Consider the following 12018-nt stretch of genomic DNA (forward strand, 5'->3'; position numbering starts at 1 on the left):
GTCTTGTTGGCCCCAGCCCCTCATTTCAGTCTATTTAGAGTGCCACAGACATTTGTTAAGGAGTTGAACATGGAATTTGAAAAAACAAAGCTTTGCGAGTGCACTTCCCTCTCAGAGAGCATTGCAGCCGGTCTCCCATGGAAGCTGCTCTAGCCTTGCCCTTGTGGTGAAAGCTGTGGAGGAATCTGGGAAGGAAAGAATATTCCTGGGGGTTCTAGCCTCTGATGGCACCGCAGTACTGTCATGCAGCTTCGTTAGATCCACCTTCCTGCCAGAGACAGCCACGTCTTATCACAGGTAGCCTGAGCACCCCAGAGGGTCTAAATAGCTTTCACAGAGCAGCTGGCATGATGGTGGGCAGCCTTGTTCAAATTGTCTTCTGGCTTCTGCAGCATGGACAACGCACTGCACACCTAGTGCGAGGGAAGAGGCTGTGCTGGAGAAGCAGCTGATCTCGCCAGCGAGGACCCACAGCTGAAAAATACTTTCCATGTTATGCTGGCCTGAGCGTGATCTAGCTACTTGCTAAACTGTAAAGGCAGGCAAATGGCCCCTTCCAACCTGCAGCCAACTTCTCCTTTGGTAAACAGGAGTCATTAACACTGCTGAGTGCTTAGAGGGAATCTGTTTCCCTGCCACCACCTCCTCCCTCTAAAGCAATTAAAAACTGCCCCCAGTCTTTATTTTCACTTCCCATTGATGTGCCTGAAATTGGGAAGCAACTTGCACTTTATTCTTTTCAACCTTTCAATTGAAGTGTGAGAGTGTGATGTAGGTGCTATTTTGCCTAGTCTGTCACCTGTGTAGTAGTGCTCCCGACAGCCTGCCTGGGCATTGAGAAGGATGGTTGTAATAACTGCTTTTCTTCCTCTACTGCCTTTTTTTACCTACAAAAGTATTCCCACTGGATTGGGCCCATGCAGCAGGTAGCCAGTTGTGGGTGCATGGAACGTGCCTACCAGTCATCATCTCAAAGGTTTCACCACCCTCTTCGGAGCCATCACTACTAATGATTGCAGCTCATGCCCTTTGTGCCGCTACCAAGGACACACACTTTAACTGAACCTGGATTTGATTATGTAAAGCCTCCCACACCCAGTCCTGTTCAGCCATCTTACCTGTAACTCCCTAATGGAAGACCTCCAACCGTAGGGACAGCAGCTTCATCTAAGTTAATTTCTCTGCCGGGACACCGGATTACATGGACTCGGAGCTCTCACTGCCAAGAGTATTTTTTTATTTTCCACATGTCTTGATATATTTACTGTGTTGGTTTTTACTTGCTCTGTGTCAGCATTTGTTTGCAAAGTTCTAGAGTTCTACTTGAGATGCTGTTTTAAAATGTCATTTTTCTATGTAGAAGATACATGTGAGGTGGTGCTTGGCCTTTATTCTCTTGAAGTTGGATACATCCTTGAGGCTTGGTTCTTCTTTCTTTGATGTAGTTTTGGTAAAATGAAGATGACGCACCTTAGCTCCAGATATACAAAAGCAGAACAGGGTCAGCTCCTGGCAGCACAAGAGGGGAACTCTTGTCACCGTCCCTTTGAACAGTTGTGCGGTTGGTGAGGTGATCTTGGGCAGGAGCCTACAAGTGCTCATCCTGATACTGTGAATTGCTTCTGAAACCTCTGTTAAGACTTCTGTTTGAATAGGGTAGGTGCTGGTGTGTCCAGCACGCAGTTCTTACAAACCAGAAAACAAAAAAACAACAAAAAAAAAAAGAAGAAAAAAAGGCACTTAGCCGCTGTGCTCAAAACTTTTGCATACTAGTGACTAAAATACTGTTAACAAGAGTTCTGAGTCAGGTGGGACTGGAATATCCTGACTGAAACCCTGTTAAGATCTGTTCACACATAAGTTGCTGTATTTGCCTCTTTTCTGTTTTTATGAGTTTCTTGGTGCAAAGCTCCCTCACTCACAGGAAAACCAAGTTGTTAGTGTAATATTAAGTGATAAAATATGTCTTCAGAAAAGCTTTTAGGGTCGCTAGTTGGCTTTCTGCCCTCTCCATGACTGAGGCAGGTGCTGATATGAGGCCTGCTCTAGTGTGCTGATATGGCTATTTCTGCTGGGACTAAGATTTTTTTTATCGAAATCATTATATCAGCACCTTTAGAGTAGAAATGCTACTGCTGGGGGCACGTTAACTATACTAGTCAAGTAAAAGCATTAGTCCCACATAGACCATTAGTACAAGTTGCACAGATGCTCAACATTTCTGAAAAAATGAAGCCACTGATATAGCTGTCTCCCTTTGGGAACGCAGGGAAAAAAGAAATGTTGCCCAGCGTCATATGAGATCCTGTGTTGGACCTGTGCATTGGAGGTTCAAGTTAGACTGCCAAGGCATGTTACCTTTGCTGTGACAGCCTATAAGAAAACTACTTCCAAGTTACTGAAGGTGCCTCTTTCTCTTTGGTTATCTTATTACGACGTGCAATATGAAAGCAAAGATGCTGTGCAAACATTTAAATGGCTATTTCTGCTCCCAGTGTTGTTACTACTAAAAAAGTTTGTACCTATCCTTAGGTTTTCTTGACCAAAGTTGTTGTGTGCTGTTGTGGAACATGCTAGGAGCATCGGTGCTGACAAGTAGTTTATATGTAATGTATTTGCTAACCCCCCAGCCAAAGCGCTTTGCATTCAAAGCCCACATCTTGACTGGTAACTTAAATGCGTTATTGTAGCCACCAGCACTCAAAGCCTACATCTTGACTGATAACTTAAATGCATTATTGTAGCTCTTCAATGCAGCTTTAGTCAAATAAATGCTTCCCCACAGTGGCTTGTGCATTACAGAGCCAGGTCTGTGCATGTATCAGTGTGTTCCTGATACTGGGACAGCCAGAAGTATAGAAGTGCAAGTGCAGCCTTCCTTGAGTGCCTCCCCTCTGTCCTTCCCCATGGTGCTGATGCTTCTTTGCTAAGCTGGCAGTACCACTTGAACCATTTTGCTAAGCGCATTAATCTCTTCCCTCCTGTGTCCCACAGCTCAGCATCCCTCCCAAGCCAGACTTTATTGCCACCCACTCAAGGTGAAGGAGCTTTAAAAATTGTCCCTCAGAGCCTGGCTCTATCCCAGTTGTCGGAAACACTCCAGAAAGCTTCCTTTCCTATGTGGGGACAGGGCAGGATGTCTTTTCTCCAGCAGAATGCCCTGTCCCTTCTGCCCCAGTCTGCACTCAGTGCTCACCATGCTGTGATGTTAAAAAAAGAGGTGCAGTTTAGCCATGCTTTTTTTTCCAAACTGGCTTTCTCACGGCCTCTGCCCATGGTGTGGATGGTGCCCACCACTGCAGAGCTCCCTCTGAAGGAAAGGAGATTGGACAGATCACAGTTTTGCTATAGAGCTGAGCTGGGCCTGGCTTCTCCAGCCCTCCCCTGAAAAACACATCCCAGCAAAATGCAGTACCCTGCTTCCCACCTTGCAGCTGGCCTCTTCTGCTTCTGGCCTTTCCTGTCTAGTAGGGGACAAATCTCTGTGCCAGTTATTTGCATTAGACGTTTCACATAGGGGAAAGAAACATGACTAAAGACAGGTCTTCAGAGGAGACCTGGGTTCTGTTTCATGCTGTGGCCCTGGCTCTCTGTTCTGAGCAAGCCACTTCCGTTCCTTGTTATGGTTTTGTAAAGGAGGGGTTGCAGTCCTGCCCTAACTCTCAGGCATGCTCAATGGCTACATTTGTGTCTGAAGAGCACCAGGATCCTAGAGAGGAAGACACTTAGCAGCTTCTGTCAAGCAGCTCCCTGGAGTAAGGGGAAAAGATGTAGGGAATTAATTGCAGCCAGATCTCGGGGTGGAAAGGACCTGCCTATGCCGATATTTTCAGGAGCCTTGGAAGTATTGGGACAATTGCTTCTCTGTCCTGGAGAATTCTGTGGTGCACATCCATGCCATTTAATAGCAGAAGCTCAACTTTACCTCTTTCGAAAGTGAAAGGCAGCAGAACCCAACACCAGGACATGGTGATTTCTTGGTTGACCAGCAGAAAAGCCCAGTGCCAGTCTGTGGGTTACACTTCTAGTGAAACTCGGCAACATCCTGCTTTCTGCTCAGCACCAGTAAGTGCTATGGGTGCAGCCTTAAATCTCTTCAGACACTTTTCCCTGCCCCTGTGCTATTATCGTAAGCCAAATCTCTCTGTATTTGCACTGAAATCAACTCAGTTATGTATGTGATATGGGACCATCAACTCTGCGCAGGGTCTGCGAAAACTGAATAGAGCTTTTATCGCCAGCAAGGCATCTTCCTCCTTTCTTTGTCTTCCCTTGTCCTGTGGTAGGGATTGGCAGCCTGTGGAGCCCGTCAGATCTGGCTGGTGAAGCAGTGGCCAGGTCCCAGTGCCAGCTACCTTGGACCTGGGCTGGGTCATTTCTCTCAGAAAAAGCTGCCAGCCATTGCCCTGTGGGGATGATTGCACAGTGGTTGCAAAGGGGCAATTGCAGCATGCATACATGTACCCAAGCTACCTTTCCTCGAGCTGCCATGGGTAACAGCAGGGAGGACCTAGTGGCACAGCATTCAGCTGCCTCAGTACTTGTGAAGCTAGTTCAGTCCCCACCCTGCTGCATTCTCATTGTTCCTATAACCCAAGCCAGATCTGTGCAAGCTGTCTTGAGCCTGTACTGTAGTCCCAGTTCTGACTGCAGTCTGGACACATCCTCAGACTAGCTTATTTGCCTGTGATTGTAGGAGACAGCTCTAGTATAATCCAATTGCTTCTGAGATCTTGATCTAGAAGTCGCCAAGACTTGGTACTGCCATGTGCAATACAGAGTATTGCTTAAAAACTGAGACTGTTATGACTGCTAGTGCAGATTATGAAGGCCAGGAGGTCCAGCTCGTATCTCAGTTCCCCTTCTCCAGCATACGCACTGCTGCTCGTTCAAGGGTATAGGTTGTTAGTCGTGCTTCCTCAGCCTGACTATTTGTACCTGAAAGTTTGCAAATTAGAGTTTTTACAGTTATTTGAGTTGGTTTAATAAAAGATGCCAGATTTACCTAAAGAACCATGCTACTGATTCTGATTTCTACTCAGCATGTGGGTCAGGGATGGGACCTGAGTGGCACTTTGAGACTAAGGAGGGAGTGGGAGAGGGCATGGTTGCAACTGGGTTATTAGTATTGTCTCTACCCTTTGCTGGTGGGTGGGTGCCTCTCCTGGGAACATTGCAGGGTGGATTCTGCTGCTGAGCTGCTCACTAGAGGGCACTAGCAACTCACACTCAAGCTTGTGGAAAGTCCAGTGTCCAACTTCATGGCACAGCTGCCTCACGGACTTTAGGGGATGTACTTGGGAATCAGTCTACCGCTGCCAGAGTCTGACCGGAGGGGCATGCCACGTGCTTGATTAAAGCCATGCTAGTTAACCCGGCAGTAGCACACACCGAGCTTTTCACTGCACCGCATCGCTGGTGGTAGCACAATCCCTGTTGTGCTTTCTGGACGTTCAAGCAAGGGCAGGCCCCTGTTGTAATGTGCTTACAGTCCAAGGGCAGCCGGGTCAGGAATGGGAAATCGAGAGCAGCTTCACAAAATAGCAGGGTGCAGGCAGTGGGTTGTGAGCTACACATGCATCGTAAAAAGCTCAAGAGTGATTTGTCACCTGGGGTGCTACTTCATGACAAACAACACTTTTTTTTTCTCTATAGAAAACAAGCTGCCAGCATTTGAGGAATAGGAAACCTGGAGGGGGAATTGCTTCTCCGTGGTGCAAAGACAGAATCTTGTCCTTGCAGAGCATCTGATGAAGCCTCCTGCTTAGGGGGGTTATGTTGTACCTCTCCAATTTTCTTATTCTGTAGGATGCAAATCCAACCCACCTTCTGCCTGCTAGAAGGCCACTCCATGGTGCTAGTATGAGAGTTCAGATGCAGTGCTGCCATTTATCCCTCACCCATTGCCAGAAGAACATCTTGTTTATGGTGATGGCTTCCTGATGAACACCTGTTGGTTAGCATCTGGGCTACAACCACCAGCGATTTCAGCGCTGCCCCTAGACAGCTTTCAAAGACTGGTAATTAAGCTCATGGCTGGTCTCGGCCAAATTCAAGCTGGTGATCTATATAGGAGAGCCGCTGGATCCATTTCCATGATCTCTCTAATGAGGCTCTTTCTGCAACCTGCCAAAAAAATGTGTAACAGCCATGCTTGCAGCAGAGAGAAGGCAGGCAAAATCCACACATCCTCCACAGAGATCTTTCCCACCCACGTCAGGGTCCAAGGTCAAGGGGATGAGTCACCAAGGGCACCACAAGCACATCTAGTCCAGAGAAATGATCACGTTACATACAGGCAAGGTAGTTTTGCCCATTTCAACACCCCATGTCCTGGGTACACTAGATAACCTCCTCTCCTTATTGGGTGTGCAGAACAGCCCTGAATATGGAGGATTCTGCAGGAGGGATGGTAGCTGTGTGCAATGAGCCCAGAAAACAATGGGAGACCATCCTTAAGGAGAAACTCTCTTTCCCCATGTACTACTATTGCTTCAACACCCCTTTGCCCCTGCAGATCACAGCAGAAAGCTCCTAAACATGTCCCTACTGCAGTATTGTGTTCCCTGGCTCAGGCATGTCCCTTCCCTGTGGCCCCTCCACAGCAGAGCCCAGCCATCTCAACCTCTTTTAAACAAAGCCCAGCTATTCCTTAGCCGTCCTCTTTGCTGCATCCCATTTCATGGCAAGGAGCTGTGCCATAGTGCTGCTTTTCCCTTTCTTGTGTCTACAGCTGTCCAGATGTTTGGTGCAGGCTGGCCAGAGGCAGGGAGACCACTCCAGAGCACATGTGTCAGTTTTGTTCCCTGGCAGCTTTGCACTGCAGGTAAGATTCCCTTCCCTTCCCTACCTGCCCCTGGTTGAATAGCAGCCATCTGTCACCGGAGAGCCCCGCAGACTAGATGACTTCTCTTCATTTCGAATAAAGGAGGATATTTATTAAAGCAAGATGGAGCCCCTCACCTTTGCATCCGACTTCTCGAGGGGGACCTTGTCAAAGAGACGGCCAGTTCCTCACAACGCTCACTTGCATTAGGGATGGGGGAACAGCTCGCATCTGATGCCTTCCAGCTGCAGCCAGGGCTCTGTCCCCTTGGGGAAAAAGCGGTTATTTTGCATCTTAACAAAAGAGCGGGGAGTTTATCCCACAGAGAGGCCTGCTTCCTGCATGGTCCAGATTATGGCACAGGTCAAACATTTACCCTTGCATAATCTGAACCCTTGTATAAGCGTTGTATAACCCTTGCATAATCTGAACCCTTATACAAGGGTTCAGATTATGCAAGGGTAATACAACGCTTGTATAAGATGAACCATTGCATAATTTGCTTCAGACCGGAGTGAAAAAAAAAAGCAGTAGATGCAAAGCCATGAACAGCAGTGACGTTGCCCAGCCAGTGGAGAATTACCCTGAAAGAATCAATGGTAAAACTGTACTGGTTTCAAATTACACCAGTTTAGGTTATGTCTGTCCACATCCAACTCAGGCTAGCCTTGCTAAAGGCGACCAGGCTACTGCTTGTTCCCCTGCTGCCTAGCAGTGAGGCACAGTAATCACTGCCCATCAGGTGAGCTACTTCAGGGTAGTCCTGTTCACATTGCAAGTTGCATCAGGACGTATTGCGTGTATGTCCTGGGCCTGCACGTGCCATTGCTAGCACAATGAAGTGCTGGTTACATTGGGGCCTCTAGGTTAATGCATATAACTAAGCAAAGCAATAAAGATCACTTAAAAGCAATGGGCTAAACCTGGCTTTTAGGTGCCCTGGTGAGAAGCCAGTTGTGCTAGTAAGTCAGGGGACTTTTGCTTCTGGTCCATACTGGTTGAACTGAGAGCAGAGCCCAGGCTACTCACTGTAGTGGGGCAGTGCTGGAAGGGGCTGTGCTGGTGCAACAAATGCGTTGCCACCTGCTCCGCAAACCAAGGAGGCTGCTGAAGCTGATCTTGGATTTCTTTCATGGCACTTGCCCCAAGACCCAGGGAAGGCCTGGCGTAACACCACCAGGTCACGTCTCTCTCAGCCCTGTCCTCCAGGTCGTGAGACAAGGGGCGATATTTCCGTAGGGGCCTTTCCTGTCCTCTGCCCTTCAACACAAGTCCTGAGAACAATGCAGCACAGGTGGAAAGGAAACTGCCTTCCAGGCGACTGGTGCCTTGGCAGAGCTGCCTGTGGTAGGTGTGCCAGCAGGAAGGGCTCTGGTGGGCTGGCTCAGCCCGTGCTGCAATGGCTGTCATCAGTACTGCAATCTTTGCCAGACAGCAGAGGCCTGAAAGGGCAGGAAGAGGGAAGGGGGAGCCCTGGGTGGGAAAGGCCTGTGCAGTACCTTCCCCCAGGGCAGAGAGCCGCCTCCTCTGCTCTGCTCTGCTTTGCAAGCAGAATGTGAATGGAGATACAGCATTAGCCCCAAATGCCGATTTGGTCTCCAATACAACCTCCGGAGACCCAGACCCAAGGGTAGGAACCCCAGCATTTTGCCTGGCTGTCCCATGGGAGCGCTGGGGGCTGTTGCAGGTCACCCCACCTCTGTACTGTGCTGTGCTGCGTTGTGTATCTCGCTATGACCCGGGGAGTGCATGCACTGGCGAAGCTTGCCAGGCACTGGGGTGGCTGAAGAGATGCTGTACAGCGCTTTGAGCACAGGCAGCGTTTTATAAACACCAGGGATTTCTTTGTCATGCTTTTAGCTTTTTTCATTGCTTAGAGTCTCAGAACAGCAGACTCCCAATGCCTGAAGAAGGGTGATAGTGCCCGAAAGCTTGCTAAGAACTTTTTTTCCAGCTATTTAGTTGGTCTAATAAAAGATATCACATCTACCCAAAGAACCTTGTCTGCCTGTGTCCTTAAACCAGAGGCGGGCAATTATTTTGGGCAGAGGGCCGCTTACTGAGTTTTGGCAAGCCATCAAGGGCCGCATGACAGGCAGTCCAGGGCAGATAAATGTTAATTTTCTAAATTTTGTAGGGGCCCCACGGGCCAGATAGAATGGCCTGGCGGGCCACATCTGGCCCCCGGGCCACATTTTGCCCATCCCTGCCTTAGACCAACGTGGCTACAACCAAAAACCCAGGGATTTCTTTGGAAATTCAGTTTTTATTTAAATCAGCAAAGAATCACAGGATCATAGAGACGTCGGGCTGGAAGAGACCTCACAAAGTCATCTAATCCAGCCCCCTGGCTCAAGGCAGGATCAGCCCTGACTAAACCATCCCACAATAATGCTACGAACCACACAATTCACTTATTGTGATCCTCTGATTATTGCTTTCATAGCAAAAAACATCATCTGTTCAGACACGGCCACTCCGTTACATGCACAGGTTATTCATTTAGGACACGTGCTTGTTTGCATCAGGGCACGGTACCCTTAACTCTGACCCCAAACACAAAATGTTATTTGTCACGAACACTGTCAGACACGAACACGCCACATGCAAACCTTCTGAAAAAGAAACCTAATCATGATATCCCAGCACACAAAGACCTCATCGATCAGCCGCAAAGGCAAGTCCACATCCATAATTTTGCCATCAATCAGCAGCATTTATGAACTGAATAGGGCGTGTGTTCATTATGTGGGTTGTGCAGGATTTGTGTGCTTAATTATTCCATTTGGTGTAAAGGCTGGAATCGGTAACTGTTGTTGTCACTTAGCAACCTTAACCAGGTTTGATGGATGACGTCTGAAAGGGCTGTCTTTGGCCCAGATTCAGCCTGTGCTTGCCTCCCAAACACCGCGGTGGAAGTTTACTACCGGCTTCAACGCTCTGCTGAATTCAGGCCTCGGTCTTTTTGGAGACATTTCCACCTGCCTGCTGTCGAGAGCTGCAGCTCCCGTCTGACTGCTCAGCCCTGGCTGGATGCAAGTTAGGATCTCTGTAACCAAGGCTCCCATGTTACGCTCTTGTGTTTGGTGTTGATAATATCAATGGGGGAAGGGATGAGTGAGGATTGAATCCAGCGCCAGTGCAATGAGCTGAAAAATTGCTTTCAAATGCTAATATTTCACAGGTGGGAGATTTCCTTCCGTGGCTGAAGAACGGTTGTGACGTTCAGATGAATGCTTTCCCTGGCAGTGGAGCATAACCACGTTGCAACATATGGGTCTGGCATGCCCGAATCTGGCTGCCTTCCCCTCCATGCCCCCGGATGTGTGGTGTGTGCTGGAAGCTGGTTGCTTCTGGTTTTAAACCATGGCTAGCCATTTCCAATGGGCAATGTCTATTCAGCTGGCGTGGGTAAGACAGGGCAAATGTGGCCACCTGCCTTTGGCTTTCAGCTTTGAGCTCACAGGATCCCAGTGGGTTACTAATGAGTCACTCGGTTTGGCCTGGAAGGGCTAAATCCAAGTCCCATGGAAATAGCAGCATGACCTGGGCCCTGGTCCCGGCTCTGCTATGTGCCCCCTGTGCGACCTCCAGCCAGGATGCGCACAAAGCCTGAGAAGCCCAAAGGATTGAACTCATCTGGGTTAGCTGATGGGGGAAAATCTGGGGTGACCCCTCTCTGGGCCTCAGTGCCTCCCTCTGTAAAATGGGGCAATACTCCCTTCTCTCTCTCCCCTTTGTCAGCAGCCCCTTGACTAGCTGCTCTTCCAGGCAGAGACTTTCCTCTTGGGTGTGCTCACATCACCTCATGCAGCCTGATCGCCAGCAGAGCTATTGGGAGCTGCAGCTGCAACGAATACCCCGGCTGTGCTCCTGTACCCAAATCATCTCCTGAGCACCCCTGTGCTGAGGCATCCGGTCCCGCCAGCCATCCCTAGCAGCTCTCTGATGGTCTGCACAAATAGTGGGTGCAGGGCAGTGGGCAACAGGGTCTCCTTTGATGGCACACTCCTGTGTGTTTGCCGGTTCCCATGGACCGCGGTGCGATGAACGCCAGCCTCCCCTCTCCCCTTGCATTTCTCCAGCTTCCAGCCTCAGCCAAGACCCCTTCTTGAGCTGAACCCACAACCGGGCACTGAACCAGCTGGGCCACTCGTACGGTGAGGGGTCTGCAGGCAAAGCCCGACGAGGAGAGATTGAGGGCCCTGGATCTCTTCAGGCACCGCAGGAGAAGGCTGCGAGGGGATCTTGTGGCCGCCTACAAATTCATCGGGGGAAGGGGGGGGCAGCAAAGAATAGGAGATGCTCTGCTTACCAGGGCACCCCTTGGAGTAACTAGGAGCAATGGCCACAAGGTGACGGAGAGCGGAGTTAGGTTAGACATCAGGAAGAACTCCTCTACAATAAGGGGGGCCAAAATCTGGAACGGGCTCCCAAGGGCGGTGGTGCTGTCCCCTACCCTGGGGGTCTTTAAGAGGAGGCTGGACAAGCACCTAGCTGGGGTCGTCTGACCCCAGCACTCTTTCCTGCCCAGGGCAGGGGGTCGGACTACATGATTTGCTCAGGTCCCTTCCGACCCGAACATCTAGGAATGTGTAGGTAATGTTTGCATGCAGGCTCACAGGTAGCAAGGAGGGCTCCCCTCCGGAGCCCAAACTAAAAAGGAGGATTTGGGTATTATACCTAATCTCAGTCAGCAGCAAAGCCCCCAGTCTCTCTGTGGATAAAGGATAGCAGAGCTGGGCACCCCGGGGAAAGACCTGTGTGACGGCTCGGGGCACAAGTGCGGAGCAGGCTGCCACCGCAGGGACAGGCTAATTGGAGACCGCGGGTGGAACGCGCTTTCCTCTTCATCACAACTTTCCCCGGCGCACTGACCTTTCCTAATCATCTGCTGAGTGATTTTCACTGTAGCCAGCGATACCGCCTCAATCCCATAGCAGAACGAGTAGGGGGGAGCTGCGAAGGGCTGGGAGGGGAGCTGTTGGATCCCAGGGGCCCCAGATACACTGGACAGGCATACAATAAGACACGGGCACTGGCCTGAAGAGCTAGCAGGGGGTGCCACTGAGGCAGGTGTTATATTTGCACACCCCCTGCCTTGGCTGCACCCCTCCCACTCAGTTATGCCCCTGCAGTCCAGTCAGACTAGACACGCACAGGATGGTAAAAGGGGGAGACCGGGCCCAGCA

This window comes from Gavialis gangeticus, unplaced genomic scaffold (genome assembly GCF_001723915.1).
Source record: "Gavialis gangeticus isolate Ggan-Ray unplaced genomic scaffold, GavGan_comp1, whole genome shotgun sequence".
NCBI lineage: Eukaryota > Metazoa > Chordata > Crocodylia > Gavialidae > Gavialis > Gavialis gangeticus.